The 23,508-nt window shown below is 33.9% G+C and overlaps 1 pseudogene; it reads right to left on the reverse strand.

Moving 5' to 3' along the window:
• Positions 1-692: 692 nt before the first annotated feature.
• On the reverse strand, positions 693-4,342 carry LOC143861428 (uncharacterized; annotated as a pseudogene).
• Positions 4,343-23,508: the final 19,166 nt, after the last annotated feature.

Here is a 23,508-nt window from a genome sequence, read left to right on the forward strand (position 1 = left end):
AAAATAAGAAGCTTTCTATTATTTCAATCTTCTTACTTTATCAACTAAATCTAACTTTCAATACCATCTCGTCCTGATCTCAGAACTTTTTTTTTTTATTATTGGTAAGCTGGGGTTAGGCGGACCCCGACCAGATATATTAAAACCAATGACGAGGATTACAGAGGGGGGCCACAAGGGCAGCAAAGGCACCTAGCCAAAAAGAAAATCAAAGAGGGCTGCTGAAATAAGCCACAAGGGGGGCTACAGATCTCACCACAACACCAGCAGCTAAACACAACACGCCACGAATCTTTGGGACATTAAACTAACCTTACAAGCGAGGGTACATATGCATCCAGCGCATCCAGCGCATCCAGCGCCAAAATATCCCTAAGTTTTGGGGGGAGAATAGAAGGCGAGATGACGGGCCCCTCGCAACAGCAGTCCGGCTTCGACAAAAAGTCCACGGCTCCGTTCGCTTCTCTCCAAATGTGGGTCAATTTCCAGCTCTGAAATTGTAAGAGAGCGTCTCGAATTTCTTCTACGATTGGAATAGCTTTCCAAGGACACTCCCACTTCTTTGAGATCACATTCACAGCAGTCAAAGAGTCGGATTCGATCCAGATGGAATCGTGCCCCCCCATGAGAGCTAGCCTGATTCCATGAAGGATTGCTTTCATTTCCAGAAGATGGATTTCTTCACAGCCCAACTAAATAGAAAACATGACTTTTACCTCCCCAGCGGAATTACGAATTAGACCTCCAATTCCACCCTTCCCATTCTGAACTGCTGCATCTGTATTTACCTTTATGAATCTTTGCTCCGGCTTGGCCCATGAGCAGAATTCAACATCGATCTTCACTTGAAAACTTGGTAATCCAAAATTTGCAGCACTGGCAACATTTTTCCTGTTCTCGACGTCTCCAAGTTGAAGATAAGCGAGTCTAGAGTGGACAGCCCTGATGCTGCGTTGGAGGATACTGTTTTTGTGGCAAGGTGATTTACCATGCAGGCGGCTGTTCCTTTCTCTCCAGATCTCATACACCACCACACAGAAGCTAATCCTCATAATCGAAGTGGCCTGGCCATCTCCTTTACATTTTTCCCGAATCCACATTTCTTCCTGTAGGAGGGTCTGAAGTGGTTTTCTCTTGTACCCACATCTCCAAAGAATGGACCTCCAAATCCAGGCCGAGTAGGAGCAGTGGAAAAAAAGATGATTCACAGATTCAGGCTCAGCTTTACAGAGGAGACACTTTATATCTCTGTTTGAGCCTAGGAAGAATAGCCTATCCCGCGTACTTAGCTTGTTTAGCATTGCTTGCCAGGTAATGAAGCTGTGCCTAGGGATGTGACCTTTATTCCAGACCGTCTTGAACCAAGGAACCTCAGCGCATCTAATTCTACTTTGATTCCAAGCTGATCTGAGGGAAAACTTCCCATTTGGGTTGTCCTTCCATATGATTCTGTCAGCATCGTTGATGGAGTAGAGCCCTGTTCTCATAATCTTATTGAGTTGGGGCAAATGAGGCTGCTGAGTTATGTGATCCCAACTTCCATCATGTTTCATTCTTTCGATAGATATCTTCTTTGTTATGCAGAAAAGCTCTCCTTCAGATGTTAGAGTTTTGACGAGCCCATCCGGATGCCAAGGTTCGGTCCAGAAGTCTATGTCTCTGCCTTTTCCCACACAGTAGCACAGATGAGGCTTTGCCAAGTCTCTGCAGTTAAATATACTTCTCACCCCCCCAGGGCGGATTGGACGGCATTGGTCTATTCCAGAAGTTACTTTTCTTTAAATATTTGACTTTAAACCATCGAACCCACAGGGATCTCCTGTTATCAACAATGTGCCAGAGGAGTTTCATCTGGGAGGCTTTGTTGATGTCAACTACTCTGCGAATGCCCACACCACCTTCTGTTTTAGGTCTACATACCGATTCCCAAGCAATTGGATGGTACTTTTTCTGATGGTCAGTTCCCCCCCAAAGGAAGTTCCGAAATATTTTCTCAATCTCGAGCAAAATTTCCATGGGAATGTTGTAGGTGGCAGACCAATATATCTGGAAGGAGTTGAGGACAGATTTGATCAGTTCGATTCTCCCAGCCCTGGAAAGCTTTTTGTTATTCCACATGCCCAATCTACGCCGAATTTTGGTAAGCAGAGGTTGACAATCCTGGCTGGACAGCCTCTTAGTGATCAGGGGGAGCCCCAGGTATTTAATTGGGAGCGTTCCAGCATTAATGCAGAGGGAGGTGCAGATCTGAGCCTTTAGGTGGTCAGGAATTCCAGATAGGAACACTTCACTTTTCTGAATATTGACAGCAAGACCTGAAATGAGTTGGAAGGAATGGAGACAATCTTTTATACCTGCAATAGATTCGATGTCTGGGGTGATAAAAATCATCACATCATCAGCATACATGACATGGTTAATATGGAGATTTCCTTTGGAAAAAGGCGTTTTAATTTTACCCATGACATGAGCCGTATTCAGCATGCAGGAGAAGATTTCCATTACGAGGCAGAATAGCAGCGGGGACAGGGGGTCCCCTTGTCTTAGCCCATTTGTAGACTGAAAGAATCCCTTCGGGGATCCATTGAGAAGAACGGAGAAGGATGCTGAGGCAATTCACTTAGAAATCCAGGTGCACCACATAGGAGGGAACCCAATCTTGCTCATGAAACCAAGGAGAGCTCCATGGATAACATAATCATAAGCTTTTTTCAGGTCAAGCTTGATACACAGGGCTTTAGTGTTGGAGAACTTGTGGAAGTTGTGACATAGATCATGAGTGAGGAGAACATTATCTTGGATTAACCGATCCTTGATGAAGGCAGACTGGTGAGGGCTGACAATCTGGTTCATAATTTTACTAAGTCTATAGGCCATAAGCTTGGTTATGATTTTATAGAAGAAGTTGCACAAGGAGATGGGCCTGAATTGGTTTGGGGAGGAGGCTCCACTACATTTGGGGATCAGAGCTATAAAGGTGGTATTGAAAGCCGGAAGAAGATTGCCAGATCGAAAGAAATACTGGATAGCTTTAGTAACCTCTCCCCCAATTAAATACCAGAATTGCTTAAAGAAAGCCCCATTAAAACCATCAGGTCCGGGGGCTCGATTCCCATCACAGTTGAACACCACCTCTTTTATCTCCTCAGCCCCGAAAGGCTTAACGAGATCATGGGCCTCATCAGAGGACAGCTTGTACTGTGGTTCAGGAAGATCTCCAATCATAGAGATATTGTGGTTAAGCAGGCAAGAAAAATGATTTACCAGAATGTCAGCAATTCCTTGGGGTTTAGTACAGAACTCTCCGTTCTGGTCTTCAATCGCCTGAATCTGATTCTGATTTCTTCGCATGGACATGGCAGAGTGAAAAAACTCGGTATTTGAGTCACCAAGATTTAACCAGTTGACGCGGGATTTTTGATGAAACAAGCTCTCCTCCTGCTTGGCTATCCGGATGAACTTCTTCCGAATGGCTTTTTCCTCATCTCTGAGGCAACTGTTCCTCGGATCTACCGCGACCTTTGTTTGGATCTCATCCAAGGTTTTCCTGATTTGAGGTGCTAGGATGTCCACCCTCCAGAAACTATTTCGATTCCAATCTTTTATAGCTCTCTTGGTCCCTTGGAGTTTCTTGAAAATTATGAAAATAGGGTTCCCACGGATCTTTGAGTTCCAAGCTCTTTCAACAACCTCATAGAGGGAAGTGTCAGATAGCCACATATTGTGAAATTTGAAAGGTTTCCCGCCTGTATTATGCACAGGAGAAGTGAGGACAATGATAGGGGAGTGTCGGACAAGCCAGGATTCTTGTATTGAACATAAGAGGTGGGAAATACTTGCAGCCATTCCTCATTTACTAAAGCTCTGTCAAGTCTACGAAGTTTAAGGTTACCAGTACAAGATCTGTTATTCCAAGAAAGGATTTGACCAACTGATCTCAAGTCTAAAAGGGAGCAGTCCTCAATACAATCATTAAAATCATTCATGTGTGAGAGATTAGGATCAGCTCCTCCCCATCTTTCATCAGCGAATCTAGTGGTATTAAAATCCCCCAAAGCAATCCAAGGCTGCTGAATCGCAGAAGAAATCCCCACTAAAGAAGACCAGAGGTGCCTGCGTTCAATAGCATCATTTGAGGCGTAGATAGCAGAAATCGTTATTGATTGGCCAGCTAGAATGGCGTGACATTCCCCATGTATTATTTGGGAAGTCTTATAGAGGACTTGGAATTGTACCACCTTTGGGTCCCAAAGGACCCAGATTCTGCCTTTGACACAAAAATCATAATTTGTTTGGGACTCCCAATTTTCACATATTGCGGAAGTGATCTGCTGCAGATCATCTTTCTTTGCTTTGGTTTCCGTTAGGAAAAATAGGGGAGAGGTTGTTCTCTTGAATAAATCTCTTTATTTCCCCCCTTTTAGTTTCGGAGCATAGGCCCCTAACATTCCATGCTCCCATAAGTAGGACAAGTTGTGGTGATGTTGGTGGGCCTAATCTCAAAACTTGGCAAAAAGCTTATTAACACTATCTCGAGGATTTCCCACGTCTAAAAGATGGATGTTTTATAAAGATTCTAAAATAATAAACTTTCTATTTCTTCAATCTCAATCCTTCACAAACTAAATCTAAGATTCAATACCAACTAATCCTCATCTCAAAATGTTGCTAAAAGCTCTTTGACACCATCTCTAGGATTTACTAGGTATAAAAGTTTGATGTTTTATAAAGTTTCTAAAATAGGAAATTTTTTTTCTTTTAATCTCCATCATTCAGCAACTAAATCTAAGATTCAGTACCCTCTCATTCTCATCTCAAAACTTTGCTAAAAGCCCCTTGACACCATCTCTCGAGTTCCCAATGTCTAAAAGATTGATATTTTATAAAGTTTCTAAAATAAGAAAATTTTTATTTTTTCAATCTCCATCCTTCATCAGCTAAATCTAAGATTCAATACCATCTCATCATCAATCCAAAACTTGGCTAAAAGCACATTGACACCATCTCTAGGGTCAGCTATGTCTAAACGATGGATGTTATATAAACTTTCTATTTTTTCAATCTCCATCCTTTATCAACAAAATTCACGATCCAGTACCATCACATCCTCATCTCAAAACTTGACTAAAAGCTCCTTAACACCATCTCTAGGATTTCCTATGTCTAAAAGATGGATATTTTATAAAGTTTCTAAAACAAGAAACTTTCTACTTTTTCAATCTCCATCTTCCATCAACTAAATCAAAGATTTAAAACAATCTCATCATCATCCCAAAACTTGGCTAAAAGCTCTTTGACACCATCTCCAAGGTCTCTATTGTCTAGAAGATGGATGTTTTAGAGTTTCTAAAATAAGAATTTTTCTATTTTTTAATTCAATATCCTCTATCAACTAAATCTAAGATTCAATACCATCTCATCCTTTTCTTCAAACTTGTCTAAAAGCTTCTCTACACCACATCTAGGGTTTTCTACGTCTTAAAGATGGATGTTTTATAAAGTTTCTAAAATAAGAAACTTAGTAATTTTTCAATTCCATCCTTCATCAACTAAATCTATGATTCAATACCATCTATTCCTCGTCTCGAAACTTAGCTAAAAGCACTTCAACACCATATCTAAGGTTTACATAAAGTAAAAGATTAATATTTATAAAGTTTCTAAAATAAGAAACTTTTTATTTCTTCAATCTCTATCCTTCAGTAACTAAATCTAAGATTTAATACCCTCTCATCCTAATCTTAAAACTTGGGAAAAAACTCCTTGACACCATCTCCAAGGTTTCTTATGTACAAAAGATTGATGTTTTATAAAGTTTCTAAAATAAGAAGCTTTCTATTTTTTCAATCTCCATCCTTCATCAGCTAAATCTAAGATTCAATACCCTCTGATTCTCAACCCAAAACGTGGCTAGAAGTTGGTTGACATCATCTCTAGGGTTTCAATAACATAAAAGGTGGTCCTTCATCAACTAAATCTAAGTTTCAATACCATCTCTTCCTCACCTCAAAACATGGCTAAAAGCAACTTGACACCATCTCTAGGGTCTCCTATGGCTAAAAATTGATGTTTTTCTATTTTTTCAATCTTCTTAATCAACTAAATCTAAGATTCAATACCATCTCGTCCTGATCTCGAAACTTGGCAAACATCTTATTAACACTATCTCGAGGATTTCCCACGTCTAAGAGATGGATATTTTATAAAGTTTCTAAAATAATAAACTTTCCATTTCTTCAATCTCCATCCTTCATCAACTAAATCTAAGATTCAATACCAACTAATCCTCATCTCAAAATGTTGCTAAAAGTTCTTCGACACCATCTCTAGGGTTTACTAAGTAGAAAATTTTGTTGTTTTATAAAGTTTCTAAAATAGGAAACTTTTTTTTCTTTCAATCTCCATCATTCAGCAACTAAATCTAAGATTTAGTACCCTTTCATTCTCATCTCAAAACTTTGCTAAAAGCCCCTTGACACCATCTCTCGAGTTTCCAATGTCTAAAAGATGGATATTTTATAAAGTTTCTAAAATAAGAAAATTTCTATTTTTTCAATCCCCATCCTTAATCAGCTAAATCTAAGATTCAATACCATCTCATGATCAATCCAAAATTTGGCTAAAACCTCATTGACACCATCTCTAGGGTCAGCTATGTCTAAACGATAGATGTTATATAAACTATCTATTTTTTCAATCTCCATCCTTTATCAACAAAATCTAAGATCCAATACCATCACATCCTCATCTCAAAACTTGACTGAAAGCTCCTTAACACCATCTCTAGGTTTCCTATGTCTAAAAGATGGATATTTTATAAAGTTTCTAAAACAAGAAACTTTCTACTTTATCAATCTCCATCTTCCATCAACTAAATCTTAGATTTAAAACCATCTCATCATCATCCCAAAACTTGGCTAAAAGCTCTTTAACACCATCTCCAGGGTCTCTTATGTCTAAAAGATGGATGTTTTAGAGTTTCTAAAATAAGAAACTTTCTATTTTTTAATTCAATATCCTCTATCAACTAAATCTAAGATTCAATACCATCTCATCCTCTTCTTCAAACTTGTCTAAAAGCTTCTTTACACCACATCTAGGGTTTTCTATGTCTAAAAGATGGATGTTTTATAAAGTTTCTAAAATAAGAAACTGAGTAATTTTTCAATCTCCATCCTTCATCAACTAAATCTATGATTCAATACCATTTAATCCTCATCTCAAAACTTAGCTAAAAGCACTTCGACAGCATATTTAGGGTTTACAAAAAGTAAAAGATTGATATTTATAAAGTTTCTAAAATAAGAAACTTTTTATTTCTTCAATCTCTATCCTTCAGCATCTAAAGCTAAGATTCAATGCCCTCTCATCCTAATCTTAAAACTTGGCAAAAAACTTCTTGACACCATCTCTAGGGTTTCTTAGGTCCAAAAGATTGATGTTTTATAAAGTTTCTAAAATAAGAAGCTTTCTATTTTTTCAATCTCCATCCGTCATCAGCTAAATCTAAGATTCAATACCCTCTGATTCTCAACCTTTGACGTGGCTATAAGTTGGTTGACATCATCTCTAGGGTTTCAATAACATAAAAGGTGGTCTTTCATCAACTAAATCTAAGATTCAATACCATCTATTCTTCACCTCAAAACATGGCTAAAAACTCTTTAGGGTCTCTTATGGCTAAAAATTGATGTTTAGAAAAGTTTCTAAAATAAGAAACTTTCTATTTTTTCAAATCTTCTTACTTTATCAACTAGATCTAAGATTCAATACCATCTCGTCCTGATCTCAAAACTTGGCAAAAAGCTTATTAACACTGTCTCGAGGATTTCTCACGTCTAAAAGATTGATGTTTTATAAAGTTTCTAAAATAATAAAGTTTCTATTTCTTCAATCTCCATCCTTCATCAACTAAATCTAATATTCAATACCATCTAATCCTCATCTCAAAATGTTGCTAAAAGCTCTTTGACACCATCTCTAGGGTTTACTAAGTGTAAAAGTTTGATGTTTTATAAAGTTTCTAAAATAGAAAACTTTTTGTTTTTTCAATCTCCATCATTCAGCAACTAAATCTAGGATACACTACCCTCTCATTCGCATCTCAAAACTTTGCTAAAAGCTCATTGACACCATCTCTCGAGTTTCCAATGTCTAAAAGATGGATGTTTTATAAAGTTTCTAAAATAAGAAACTTCCTATTTTTTCAATCTCCATCCTTCATCAGCTAAATCTAATATTTAATAACTATCATCATCAATCCAATACTTAGCTAAAAGCTCATTGACACCATCTCTAGGGTCAGCTATGTCTAAATGATGGATGTTATATAAACTTTCTAAAATAAGAAACTTTCTATTTTTTCAATCTCCATCATTTATCAACAAAATCCAAGATCCAATACCATCACATCCTCATCTCAAAGCTTGACTGAAATCTCCTTAACACCATCTCTAGGATTTCCTATGTCTAAAAGATGGATATTTTATAAAGTTTATAAAACAAGAAACTTTCTACTTTTTCAATCTCTATCTTCCATCAACAAAATCTAAGATTTAAAACCATGTCATCTTAATCCCAAACTTGGCTAAAAGCTCTTTGACACCATCTCCAGGGTCTCTTATGTTTAAAGATGGATGTTTTAGAGTTTCTAAAATAAAAAATATTCTATTTTTTAATTCAATATCCTCTATCAACTAAATCTAAGATTTAATACCATCTCATCCTCTTCTACAAACTTGGCTAAAAGCTTCTTTACAGCACATCTATGGTTTTTTATATGTCTAAAAGATGGATGTTTTATAAAGTTTCTAAAATAAGAAACTTTGTAATTTTTTAATCTCCATCTTTCATCAACTAAATCTATGATTCAATACCACCTAATCCTAATCTCAAAACATAGCTGAAAGCACTTCGACAGCATATCTAGGGTTTACAAAAAGTAAAAGATTGATATTTATAAAGTTTCTAAAATAAGAAACTTTTTATTTCTTCAATCTCTATCCTTCAGCAACTAAATCTAAGATTCAATACCCTCTCATCCTAATCTTAAAACTTAGCAAAAAACTCTTTGACACCATCTCGAGGGTTTCTTATGTCCAAAAGATTGATGTTTTATAAAGTTTCTAAAATAAGAAGCGTTCTATTTTTTCAATCTCCATCCTTCATCAGCTAAATCTAAGATTCAATACCCTCTGATTCTCAACCAAAAATGTGGCTAGAAGTTGGTTGACAACATCTCTAGGGTTTCAATACCATAAAAGGTGGTCCTTCATCAACTAAATCAAAGTTTCAATACCATCTCATCCTAGCTCAAAACATGGCTAAAAGCTTCTTAACACCATCTCTAGGGTCTCCTATTGCTAAAAATTGATGTTTTGAAATGTTTCTAAAATAAAAAACTTTTTATTTTTTCAATCTTCTTACTTTATCAACTAACTCTAAGAATTAATACCATCTCGTCCTGATCTCAAAACTTGGCAAAAAGCTTATTAACACTATCTCAAAGATTTCCCACGTCTAAAAGATGCATGTTTTATAAAGTTTCTAAAATAATAAACTTTCTATTTCCTCAATCTCCATCCTTCATCAACTAAGATTCAATACCATCTAATCGTCATCTCAAAATGTTGCTAAAAGCTCTTTAACACCATCTCTAGGGTTTACTAAGTATAAAACTTTGATGTTTTACAAAGTTTCTAAAATAAGAAACATTTTTTTCTTTCAATCTCCATCATTCAGCAACTTAATCTTAGATTCAGTACCCTCTCATTCTCATCTGAAAACTTTGCTAAAAGCTCATTGACACCATCTCTCGAGTTTCCAATGTCTAAAAGATGGATATTTTATAAAGTTTATAAAATAAGAAACTTTCTAATTTTTCAATATCCATCCTTCATCTGCTAAATCTAAGATTCAATACCATCTCATCATCAATCCAAAACTTGGCTAAACGCTCATTGACACCATCTCTAGGGTCAGCTATGTCTAAACGATGGATTTTATATAAACTTTCTAAAATAAGAAACTTTTTAGTTTTTCAATCTCCATCATTTATCAACAAAATCCAAGATCCAATACCATCACATCCTCATCTCAAAACTTGACTGAAATCTCCTTAACACCATCTCTATGATTTCCTACGTCTAAAAGATGGATATTTTTTAAAGTTTCTAAAACTAGAAACTTTCTACTTTTTCAATTTCCATCTTCCATCAACTAAATCTAAGATTTAAAACCATCTCATCATCATCCCAAAACTTGGCTAAATGCTCTTTGACACCATCTCCAGGGTCTCTTATGTCCAAAGATGGATGTTTTAGAGTTTCTAAAATTAGAATCTTTCTATTTTTTAATTTAATATCCTCTATCAACTAAATCTATGATTCAATACCATCTCATCCTCTTCTACAAAATTGGCTAAAAGCTTCTTTACACCATATTTAGGGTTTTGTATGTCTAAAAGATGGATGTTTTATAAAGTTTCTAAAATAAGAAACTTTGTAATTATTTAATCTCCATCCTTCATCAACTAAATCTTTGATTCAATACCATCTAATCCTCATCTCAAAACTTAGCTATAAGCACTTCGACACCATATCTAAGGTTTACAAAAAGTAAAAGACTGATATTTATAAAGTTTCTAAAATAGAAAACTTTTTATTTCTTCACTCTCTATCCTTCAGCAACTAAATCTAAGATTCAATACCCTCTCATCCTAATCTTAAAACTTGGCAAAAAATTCCTTGACACCATCTCTAGGGTTTGTTATGTCCAAAAGATGGATGTTTTATAAAGTTTCTAAAATAAGAAGCTTTCTATTTTTTCAATCTCCATCCTTAATCAGCTAAATCTAAGATTCAATATCCTCTGATTCTAAACCCAAAACGTGGCTAGAAGTTGGCTGACATCATCTCTAGGGTTTCAATACCATAAAAGGTGGTCCTTCATCAACTAAATCTAAGTTTCAATACCATCTCATCCTCACCTCAAAACATAGCTAAAAGCTCCTTCACACCATCTCTTGGGTCTCCTATGGCTAAAAATTGACGTTTTGTTAGAAACTTTCTATTTTTTCAATCTTCTTACGTTATCAACTAAATCTAAGATTCAGTACCTTCTCGTCCTGATCTCAAAACTTGGCAAAAAGATTATTAACACTATCTCGAGGATTTCCCACGTCTAAAAGATGGATGTTTTATAAAGTTTATAAAATAATAAACTTTCTATTTCTTCAATCTCCATCCTTCATCAACTAAATCTTAGATTCAATACCATCTAATCATCATCTCAAAATGTTGCTAAAAAAGCTCTTTGACACCATCTCTAGGGTTTACTAAGTACAAAAGTTTGAGGTTTTATAAAGTTTCTAAAATAAGAAACATTTTTTTCTTTCAATCTCCATCATTCAGCAACTAAATCTAAGATTCAGTACCCTCTCATTCTAATCTCAAAACTTTGCTAAAAGCTCCTTGACACCATTTTTTTCTTTCAATCTCCATCCTTCTTCAGCTTAATAGAAGATTTAGTACCATCTCATCATCAATCCAAAACTTGGCTAAAAGCTCATTAACACCATCTCTAGGCTCAGCTATGTCTAAACAATGGATGTTATATAAACTTTCTAAAATAAGAAACTTTCTATTTTTTCAATCTCCATCCTTTATCAACAAAATCCAAGATCCAATACCATCACATCCTCACCTCAAAACTTGACTGAAAGCTCCTTAGGATTTCTTACGTCTAAATTATGGATATTTTATAAAGTTTCTAAAACAAGAAACTTTCTACTTTTTCAATCTTCATCTTCCATCAACTAAATCTAAGATTTAAAACCATCTCATCAACATCCCAAAACTTGGCTAAAAGCTCTTTGGCACCATCTCTAGGGTCTCTTATGTCTAAAAGATTGATGTTTTAGAGTTTCTAAAATAAGAAATTTTCTATTTTTTTAATTCAATATCTTCTATCAACTAAATCTAAGATTTAATACCATCTCATCATCTTCTACAAACTTGGCTAAAAGCTTCTTTACACCACATCTAGGGTTTTCTATGTCTAAAAGATGGATGTTTCATAAAGTTTCTAAAATAAAAAAACTTTGTAATTTTTCAATCTCCATCATTCATCAACTAAATCTATGATTCAATACCATCTAATCCTCATCTCAAAACTTAGCTAAAAGCACTTCGACACCATATATCTAGGGTTTACAAAAAGTAAATGATGGAGATTTTATAAAGTTTCTAAAATAAGAAACTTTTCATTTCTTCAATCTCTATCCTTCAGCAACTAAATCTAAGATACAATGCCCTCTCATCCTAATCTTAAAACTTGGCAAAAAACTCCTTGACACCATCTCTAGGGTTTCTTACGTCCAAAAGATGGATGTTTTATAAAGTTTCTAAGATAAGAAGCTTTCTATTCTATCAATCTCCATCCTTCATCAACTAAATCTAAGATTCAACACCCTCAAATTCTCAACCCAAAACGTGGCTAGAAGTTGGTTGACATCATCTCTATGGTTTCAATACCATAAAAGGTGGTCCTTCATCAACTAAATCTAAGTTTCAGTACCATCTCATCCTCACCTCAAAACATGGCTAAAAGCTCATTGACACCATCTCTAGGGACTCCTATGGCTAAAAATTGCTGTTTTGAAAAGTTTCTAAAATAAAAAACTTTCTATTTTTTCAATCTTCTTACTTTATCAACTAAATCTAAGATTCAATACCATCTGGTCATGATCTCAAAACTTGGCAAAAAGCATAATAACACTATCTCGAGGATTTCCCACGTCTAAAAGATGGATGTTTTATAAAGTTTATAAAATAATAAACTTTCTATTTCTTCAATCTCCATCCTTCATGAACTAAATCTAAGATTCAATACCATCTAATCCTCATCTCAAATGTTACTAAAAGCTCTTTGACACCATCTCTAAGGTTTACTAAGTATAAAAGTTTGATGTTTTATAAAGTTTCTAAAATAAGAAACATTTTTTTTCTTTCAATCTCTATCATTCAGCAACTAAATCTAAGATTTAGTACCCTCTCATTCTCATCTCAAAACTTTGGTACAAGCTCCCTGACACCATCTCTCGAGTTTCCAATGTCTAAAAGATGGATGTTTTATAAAGTTTCTAAAAGAAGAAACTTTCTATTTTTTCAATCTCCATCCTTAACAGCTAAATCTAAGATTCAATACCATCTCATCATCAATAAAAAACTTGCCTAAAAGCTCATTGACACCATCTTTAGGGTCAGCTATGTCTAAACGATGGATGTTATATAAACTTTCTAAAATAAGAAACTTTCTATTTTTTCAATCCATCCTTTCTCAACAAAATCCAAGATCCAATACCATCACATCGTCATCTCAAAACTTGACTGAAAGCTCCTTAACACCATCTCCAGGATTTCGTATATCTAAAATATGGATATTTTATAAAGTTTCTAAAACAAGAAACTTTCAACTTTTTCAATCTCCATCTTCCATCAACTTAATCTAAGATTTAAAACCATCTCATCATCATCCCAAAACTTGGCTAAAAGCTCTTTGACACCATCTCCAAGGTCTCTATTGTCTAGAAGATGGATGTTTTAGAGTTTCTAAAATAAGAATTTTTCTATTTTTTAATTCAATATCCTCTATCAACTAAATCTAAGATTCAATACCATCTCATCATCTTCTACACACTTGGCTAAAAGCTTCTTTACACCACATCTAGGGTTTTCTATGTCTAAAAGATGGATGTTTTATAAAGTTTCTAAAATAAGAAACTTTGTAATTTTTCATTCTCCATCCTTCATCAACTAAATCTATGATTCAATATCATCCTATCCTCATCTCAAAACTTAGCCAAAAGCACTTCGATACCGTATCTAGGGTTTACAAAAAGTAAAAGATTGATATTTATAAAGTTTCTAAGATAAGAAACTTTTTATTTCTTCAATCTCTATCCTTCAGCAACTAAATCTAAGATTCAATACCCTCTCATCCTAATCTTAAAACTTGGCGAAAAACTCGTTGACACCATCTCTAGGGTTTCTTATGTCCAAAAGATGAATGTTTTATAAAGTTTCTAAAATAAGAAGCTTTCTATTTTTTCAATTTCCATCCTTCATTAGTTAAATGTAAGATTCAACACCCTCTGATTCTCAACCCAAAACGTGGCTAGAAGTTGGTGGACATCATCTCTAGGGTTTTAATACCATAAAAGGTGGTCCTTCACCAACTAAATCTAAGTTTCAATACCATCTCATCCTCAGCTCAAAACATGGCTAAAAGCTCTTTGACACCATCTCTAGGATCTCCTATGTCTAAAAATTGATGTTTTGAAAAGTTTCTAAAATAAGAAATTTTCTATTTTTCAATCTTCTTACTATATCAACTAAATCTAAGATTCAATACCATCTCGTCCTGATCTCAAAACTTAACCAAAAGCTTATTAACACTATCTCGAGGATTTCCCACTTCTAAAAGATGGATATTTTATAAAGTTTCTAAAACAATAAACTTTCTATTTCTTCAATCTCCATCCTTCATCAACTAAATCTAAGATTCAATACCATCTAATCATAATCTCAAAATGTTTCTAAAAGCTCTTTGACACTATATCTAGGGTTTACTAAGTGTAAAAGTTTGATGTTTTATAAAGTTTCTAAAATAGGAAACTTTTTTTTCTTTCAATCTCCATCATTCAGCAACTAAATCGAAGATTCAGTACCCTCTCTTTCTCATCTCAAAACTTTGCTAAAAGGTCCTTGACACCATCTCTCGAGTTTCCAATGTCTTAAAGATTGATGTTTTATAAAGGTTCTAAAATAAGAAACTTTCTAGAGGAGAGGGCCCGGCAATCATACCACCGCGGTTCCGCGAAATCTATTTCAGTAGAGCGTATGATGTCGATGGCCCGAACGAGTTGGTGATACGCCCCATCCACCAGTCAAGGATATCTAGGCATTGCATACCCTTTCCTCTCTTTTCACCACTCATGTCTCAACTCCTCGCCAGGGACACGAATGAAGCAGCCGTAGAGACACTTTTGAATTGCGAGGTACCATTACGAGCTCAATATATACGAGTGTCTATTTTTTCAATCTCCATCCTTCATCAACTAAATCTAAGATTCAATACCATCTCATCATCAATCCAAAACTTGGGTAAAAGCTCATTGACACCATCTCTAGGATCGGCTATGTCTAAACGATCAATGTTAAATCTATTTTTTCTATTTTTTATAAAGGTTCTAAAATAAGAAACTTTCTATTTTTTCAATCTCCATCCTTTATCAACAAAATCCAAGATCATATACCATCACATCCTCATCTCAAAACTTGACTGAAAGCTCCTTAACACCATCTCTAGGATTTCCTATGTCTAAAAGATGGTTATTTTATAAAGTTTCTAAAACAAGAAACTTTCTACTTTTTCAATCTCCATCTTCAATCAACTAAATCTATGATTTAAAACCATCTCATCATCATCCCAAAACTTGGCTAAAAGCTCTTTGACACCTTCTCCAGGGTCTCTTATGTCTAAAAGATAGATGTTTTAATTCAATATCCTCTATCAACTAAATCTAAGATTCAATACCATATAATACTCTTCTACAAACTTGGCTAAAAGCTTCTTTACACCACATCTAGGGTTTTCTATGTTTAAAAGATGGATGTTTTATAAAGTTTCTAAAATAAGAAACTTTGTAATTTTTCAATCTCCATCCTTCATCAACTAAATCTATGATTTAATACCATCTAATCTTCATCTCAAAAAATAGCTAAAAGCACTTCGAAACCATATCTAGGGTTTACAAAAAGTAAAAGATTGATATTTATAAAGTTTCTAAAATAAGAAACTTTTTATTTCTTCAATCTCTATCCTTCAGAAACTAAATCTAAGATTCAATACCCTCTCATCCTAATCTTAAAAGTTGGCAAAAAACTCCTTGACACCATCTCTAGGATTTCTTATATCCAAAAGATGGAAGTTTTATAAAGTTTCTAAAATAAGAAGCTTTCTATTTTTTCAATCTCCACCCTTCATCAGCTAAATCTAAGATTCAATACCCTCTGATCCACAACCCAAAACGTAGCTAGAAGTTGGTTGACATCATCTCTAAGGTTTCAATACCATAAAACGTGGTCTTTCATCAACTAAATCTAAGTTTCAATACCATCTCATCCTCATCTCAAAACATGGCTAGAAGGTCCTTGACCCCATCTCTAGGGTCTCTCCTATGGCTAAAAATTAATGTTTTGAAAAGTTTTTAAAATAAGAAACTTTCAATTTTTTCAATCTCCTTGCTTTATCAACTAAATCTTAGATTCAATACCATCTTGTCCTGATCTCGAAACTTGGCAAACATCTTATTAACACTATCTCGAGGATTTTCCACGTCTAAAAGATTGATGTTTTATAAAGTTTCTAAACTATTAAACTTTCTATTTCTTCAATCTCCAACCTTCATCAACTAAATCTAAGATTCAATACCATCTAATCCTCATCTCAAAATGTTGCTAAAAGCTCTTTGACACCTCTTCTAGGGTTTACTAAGTATAAAAGTTTGATGTTTTATAAAGTTTCTAAAATAGGAAACTTTTTTTTCTTTCAATCTCCATCATTCAGCAACTAAATCTAAGATTCAGTACCCTCTCATTCTCATCTCACAACTTTGCTAAAAGCACCTTGGCACCATCTCTCGAGTTTCCAATGTCTCAAAGATGGATGTTTTATAAATGTTCTAAAATAAGAAACTTTCTATTTTTTCAATCTCCATCCTTCATCCGCTAAATCTAAGATTCAATACCATCTCATCATCAATCCAAAACTTGGCTAAAAGCTCATTCACACCATCTCTAGGGTCAGCTATGTCTAAACGATGGATGTTATATAAACTTTCTATTTTTTCAATCTCCATCCTTTATCAACAAAATCCAAGATCCAATACCATCACATCCTCATCTCAAAACTTGACTGAAAGCTCCTTAACACCATCTCTAGGATTTCCTATGTCTAAAAGATGGATATTTTATAAAGTTTCTCAAACAAGAAACTTTCTAATTTTTCAATCTCCATCTTTCATCAACTAAATCTAAGATTTAAAACCATCTCATCATCATCCCAAAACTCGGCTAAAAGCTCTTTGACACCATCTCCAGGGTCTCTTATGTCTCGAAGATGGATGTTTTAGAGTTTCTAAAATAAGAAACTTTCTATTTTTTAATTCAATATCCTATATCAACTAAATCTAAGATTCAATACCATCCATCATCTTCTACAAACTTGGCTAAAAGCTTCTTTACACCACATCTAGGGTTTTCTATGTCTAAAAGACGGATGTTTTATAAAGTTTCTAAAATAAGAAAATTTATAATTTTTCAATCTCCATCCTTCATCAACTAAATCTATGATTCAATACCACCTAATCCTCATCTCAAAACTTAGCTAAAATCACTTCGACGCCATATCTAGGGTTTACAAAAAGTAAAAGATTGATATTTATAAAGTTTCTAAAATAAGAGACTTTTTATTTCTTGAATCTCTATCCTTCAGCAACTAAATCTAAGATTCAATACCTTCTCATCCTAATCTTAAAACTTAGCAAAAAACTCCTTCACACCATCTTTAGGGTTTCTTATGTCCAAAAGATGGAGGTTTTATAAAGTTTCTAAAAGAAGAAGTTTTCTATTTTTTCAATCTCCATCCTTCATCAGCTAAATCTAAGATTCAATACCATCTGATCATCATCCCAAAACGTGGCTAGAAGTTGGTTGACATCATCTCTAGGGTTTCAATACCATAAAAGGTGATCCTTTTATCAACTAAATCTAAGTTTCAATACCATCTCATCCTCACCTCAAAACATGGCTAAAAGCTCCTTGACCCCATCTCTAGGGTCTCCTATGGCTAAAAATTGATGTTTTGAAAAGTTTCTATGATAAGAAACTTTCTATTTTTTCAATCTTTTTACTTTATCAACTAAATCTAAGATTCAATATCATCTCGTCCTAATCTCAAAACTTGGCAAAAAGCTTATTAACACTATCTGGAGGATTTGCCACGTTTAAAACATGAATGTTTTATAAAGTTTCTAAAATAATAAACTTTCTATTTCTTCAATCTCCATCCTTCATCAACTAAATCTAAGATTCAATATCATCTAATCCTCATCTCAAAATGTTGCTAAAAGCTCTTTGACACCATCTCTAGGGTTTACTAAGTATAAGAGTTTGTTGTTTTATAAAGTTTTCTAAAATAGAAAACTTTTTTTTCTTTCAATCTCCATCATTTAGCAACTAAATCTAAGATTCAGTACCCTCTCATTCTCATCTCAAAACTTTGCTAAAAGCTCCTTGACACCATCTCTCGAGTTTGCAATCTCTCAAAGATGAATGTTTTATAAAGTTTCTAAAATAAGAAATTTTCTACTTTTTCAATCTCCATCCTTCATCAGCTAAATCTAAGATTCAATATCATCTCATCATCAATCCAAAACTTGGCTAAAAGCTCCTTGACACAATCTCTAGGGTCAGCTATGTCTAAACGATGGATGTTATATAAACTTTCTATTTTTTCAATCTTTATCCTGTGTCAACAAAATCCAAGATCCAATACCATCACATCCTCGTCTCAAAACATGACTGAAAGCTCCTTAACACCATATCTAGGATTTCCTATGTCTAAAAGATGGATATTTTATAAAGTTTCTAAATAAGAAACTTTCTACTTTTTCAATCTCCATCTTCCATCAACTAAATCTAAGATTTAAAACCATCTCATCATCATCCCAAAACTTGGCTAAAAGCGCTTTGACACCTTCTCCAGGGTCTCTTATGTCTAAAAGATGGATGTTTTAGAATTTCTAAAATAAGAAACTTTTTATTTTTTAATTCAATATCCACTATCAACTAAATCAAAGATTCAATACCAACTCATCCTCTTCTACAAACTTAGCTAAAAGTTTATTTACACTACATCTAGGGTTTTCTATATCTAAAAGATTGATGTTTTATAAAGTTTCTAAAATAAGAAACTTTGAAATTTCTCAATCTCCATCCTTCATCAACTAAATCTATGATTCAATACCACCTAATCCTCATCTCAAAACTTAGCTAAAAGCACTTCGACACCATATCTAGGGTTTACAAAAAGTAAAAGATTGATATTTATAAAGTTTCTAAAATAAGAAACTTTTTATTTCTTCAATCTCTATCCTTCAACAACTAAATCTAAGATTCAATACCCTCTCATCCTAATCTTAAAACTTGGCAAAAAAATCCTTGACACCATCTCTAGGGTTTCTTATGTCCAAAAGATTGATGTTTTATTAAGTTTCTAAAATAAGAAACTTTCTATTTTTTCAATCTCCATCCTTCATCGGCTAAATCTAAGAGTCAATACCCTCGGATCCCCTACCCAAAATGTGGCTAGAAGTTGGTTGACATCATCTCTAGAGTTTCAATACCATAAAAGGTGGTCCTTCATCAACTAAATCTAAGTTTCAATACCATCTCATCCTCACCTCAAAACATGCGTAAAAGCTCATTAACCCCATCTCTAGGGTCTCCTATGGCTAAAAATTGATGTTTAAAAAATTTCTAACATAAGAAACTTTCTATTTTTTCAATTTTCTTGCTTTATCAACTAAATCTAAGATTCAATACCATCTCGTCCTGATCTCAAAACTTGGCAAAAAGCTTATTAACACTATTTCGAGGATTTTCCACGTCTAAAAGATGGATGTTTTATAAAGTTTCTAAAATAATAAACTTTCTATTTCTTCAATCTGCATCTTTCATCAACTAAGTCTTAGATTTAATACCATCTAATCCTCATCTCAAAATGTTGCTAAAAGCCCTTTAACACCATCTCTAGGGTTTACTAAGCATAAAAGTTTGTTGTTTTATAAAGTTTCTAAAATAGGAAACTTTTTTTTTCATTCCGCATCATTCAGCAACTAAATCTAAGATTCAGTACCCTCTCATTCTCATCTCAAAACTTTGCTAAAAGCTCCTTGACACCATCTCTCGAGTTTCCAATGTCTCAATGATGGATGTTTTATAAAGTTTCTAAAATAAGAAACTTTCTATTTTTTCAATCTCCATCCTTCATCAGCTAAATCTAAGATTCAATACCATCTTATCATCAATCCAAAACTTGGCTAAAAGTTCATTGACACCATCGCTAGGGTCAGCTATGTCTAAACGATGGATGTTATATAAACTTTCTATTTTTTCAATCTCGATCATTTATAAACAAAATCTAAGATCCAATACCATCACATCCTCATCTCAAAACTTGACTGAAAGCTCTTTAACACCATATCTAGGATTCCCTATGTCTAAAAGATGGATATTTTATAAAGTTTCTAAAACAAGAACTACTTTTTCAATCTCCATCTTCCATCAACTAAATCTAGGATTTAAAACCATCTCATCATCATCCCAAAACTTGGCTAAAAGCACTTTGAGACCATCTCCAGGGTCTCTTTTGTCTAAAAGATGGATGTTTTAGAGTTTCTAAAATAAGAAACTTTTTATTTTTTAATTCAATATCCTCTATCAACTAAATCTAAGATTCAATACCATCTCATCCTCTTCTACAAACTTGGCTAAAAGCTTCTTTACACCACATCTAGGGTTTTGTATGTCTAAAAGATGGATGTTTTATAAAGTTCTTAAAATAAGAAACTTTGTAATTTTTCAATTCCATCCTTGATCAATTAAATCTATGATTCAATACCTCCTAATCCTCATCTCAAAACTTAGCTAAAAGCACTTCGACACCATATCTAGGGTTTACAAAAAGTAAAAGATTGATATTTATAAAATTTCTAAAATAAGAAATTTTTTATTTCTTCAATCTCTATCCTTCAGCAACTAAATCTAAGATTCAATACCCTCTCATCCTAATGTTAAAACTTGGAGAAAAAGTCCTTGACACCATCTCTAGGGTTTCTTATGTCCAAAAGATGGATGTTTTTTAAAGTTTCTAAAATAAGAAGTTTTCTATTTTTGCAATCTCCTTCCTTCATCTGCTAAATCTAAGATTCAATACCCTCTGATTCTCAACCCAAAACGTGGCTTGAAGTTGGTTGACATTATCTCTAGGGTTTCAAAACCATAAAAGGTGGTCCTTCATCAACTAAATCTAAGTTTCAATATTATCTCATCCTCACCTCAAAACATGGCTAAAAGCTCCTTCACCCCATCTCTAGGGTCTCCTATGGCTAAAAATTGATGTTTTGAAAAGTTTCTAAAATAAGAAACTTTCTATTTTTTCAATCTTCTTACTTTATCAACTAAATCTAAGATTCAATTCCATCTCGTCCTGATCTCAAAACTTGGCAAAAAGCATATTAACACTATCTCGAGGATTATCCCACGTCTAAAAGATGGATGTTTTATAAAGTTTCTAAAATAATAAACTTTCTATTCCTTCATCAACTAAATCTAAGATTAAATACCATCTAATCCTCTTCTCAAAATGTTGCTAAAAGCTCTTTCACCCAATCTCTAGGGTTTACTAAGTATAAAAGTTTGACGTTTTATAGAGTTTCTAAAATAGGAAACTTTTTTTCCTTCAATCTCCATCATTCAGCATCTAAATCAAAGATTCAGTACCCTCTCATTCTCATCTAAAAACTTTGCTAAAAGCTCCTTGATAACATCTCTCGAGTTTCCTTTGTCTCAAAGATAGATGTTTTGTAAAGTTTCTAAAATAAGAAACTTTCAATTTTTTCAATCTCCATCCTTCATCAGCAAACTCTAAATTCAACAAAATCTCAACATCAATCCAAAACTTGGCTAAAAGCTCATTGACACCATCTCTAAGGTCAGCTATGTCTAAACGATGGATGTTATATAAACTTTCTATATTTTCAATCTCCATCCTTCACCAAAAAAATCCAAGATCCAATACCATCATCACATCCTCATCTCGAGGATTTCCCACGTCTAAAAGATGGATATTTTATAAAGTTTCTAAAATAATAAACTTTCTATTTCTTCAATCTCCATCCTTCATCAACTAAATCTAAGATTCAATACCATCTAATCCTCATCTCAAAATGTACTTAAAAGCTCTTTGACCCCATCTCTAGGGTTTACTAAGTATAAAAGTTTGACGTTTTATAAAGTTTCTAAAATAGGAAACTTTTTTTTTCTTCAATCTCCATCATTCAGCATCTAAATCATAGATTCAGTACCCTCTCATTCTCATCTCAAAACTTTGCTAAAAGATCCTTAACACTATCTCTCGAGTTTCCAATGTCTCAAAGATGGATGTTTTGTAAAGTTTCTAAAATAAGAAACTTTCAATTTTTTCAATCTCCATCCTTCATCAGCTAAATCTAAGATTCAACACCATCTCATCATCAGTCCAAAACTTGGCTAAAAGCTCATTGACACCATCTCTAGGGTCAGCTATGTCTAAACGATGGATGTTATATAAACTTTTTATATTTTCAATCTCTATCCTTTATCAACAATATCCAAGATCCAATACCATCACATCCTAATCTCAAAACTTGACTGAAAGCTCCTTAACACCATCTCTAGGATTTCCTATGTCTAAAAGATGGATATTTTATAAAGTTTGTAAAACAAGAAACTTTCTACTTTTTCAATCTCCATCTTCTATCAACTAAATCTAAGATTTAAAACCATCTCATCATAATCCCAAAACTTGGCTAAAAGTTCTTTGACACCATCTCCAGGGTCTCTTATGTCTAGAAGATGGATGTTTTAGAGTTTCTAAAGTAAGAAACTTTGTATTTTTTAATTCAATGTCCTCTATCAACTAAATCTAAGATTCAATACCATCTCATCATCTTCTACAAACTTGGCTAAATGCTTCTTTACACCAGATCTAGGGTTTTATATGTCTAAAAGATTAATGTTTTATAAAGTTTCTAAATTAAGAAACTCTGTAATTTTTTAATCGCCATCCTTCATCAACTAAATCTATGATTCAATACCACCTAATCCTCATCTCAAAACGTAGCTAAAAGCACTTCGACACCATATCTAGGGTTTACAAAAAGTAATAGGTTGATATTTATAAAGTTTCTAAAATAAGAAACTTTTTATTTCTTCAATCTCTATCATTCAGCAACTAAATCTAAGATTCAATACCCTCTCATCCTAAACTTAACTCAGGAGGGTGTGGCTCTTTGGCGTAAAGTCATGGGTATGCTCACCAGTGACGAGCGTTCGAATCACCCCTTGTTCAACCGATGCGCGTGGTCTACCGGGTGCCTGCGTGCATCCCTAGGGACTAGTCCCGCCCCACGAAGTAGGGTGCGGATACCCTATGGCATAAAAAATAAATCTTAAAACTTGGCAAAAACGTCCTTGACACCATCTCTAGGGTTTCTTATGTCCAAAAGATGGATTTTTTTATAAAGTTTCTAAAATAATAAGCTTTCATAAAAGGTGGTCCTTCATCAACTAAATCTAAGTTTCAATATTATCTCATCTTCACCTCAAAACATGGCTAAAAGCT

This window comes from Tasmannia lanceolata, unplaced genomic scaffold, assembly GCF_043159265.1.
Source record: "Tasmannia lanceolata isolate RefF3 unplaced genomic scaffold, GAP_Taslan_0.1 ptg000037l, whole genome shotgun sequence".
Classification (NCBI taxonomy): Eukaryota; Viridiplantae; Streptophyta; class Magnoliopsida; order Canellales; family Winteraceae; genus Tasmannia; species Tasmannia lanceolata.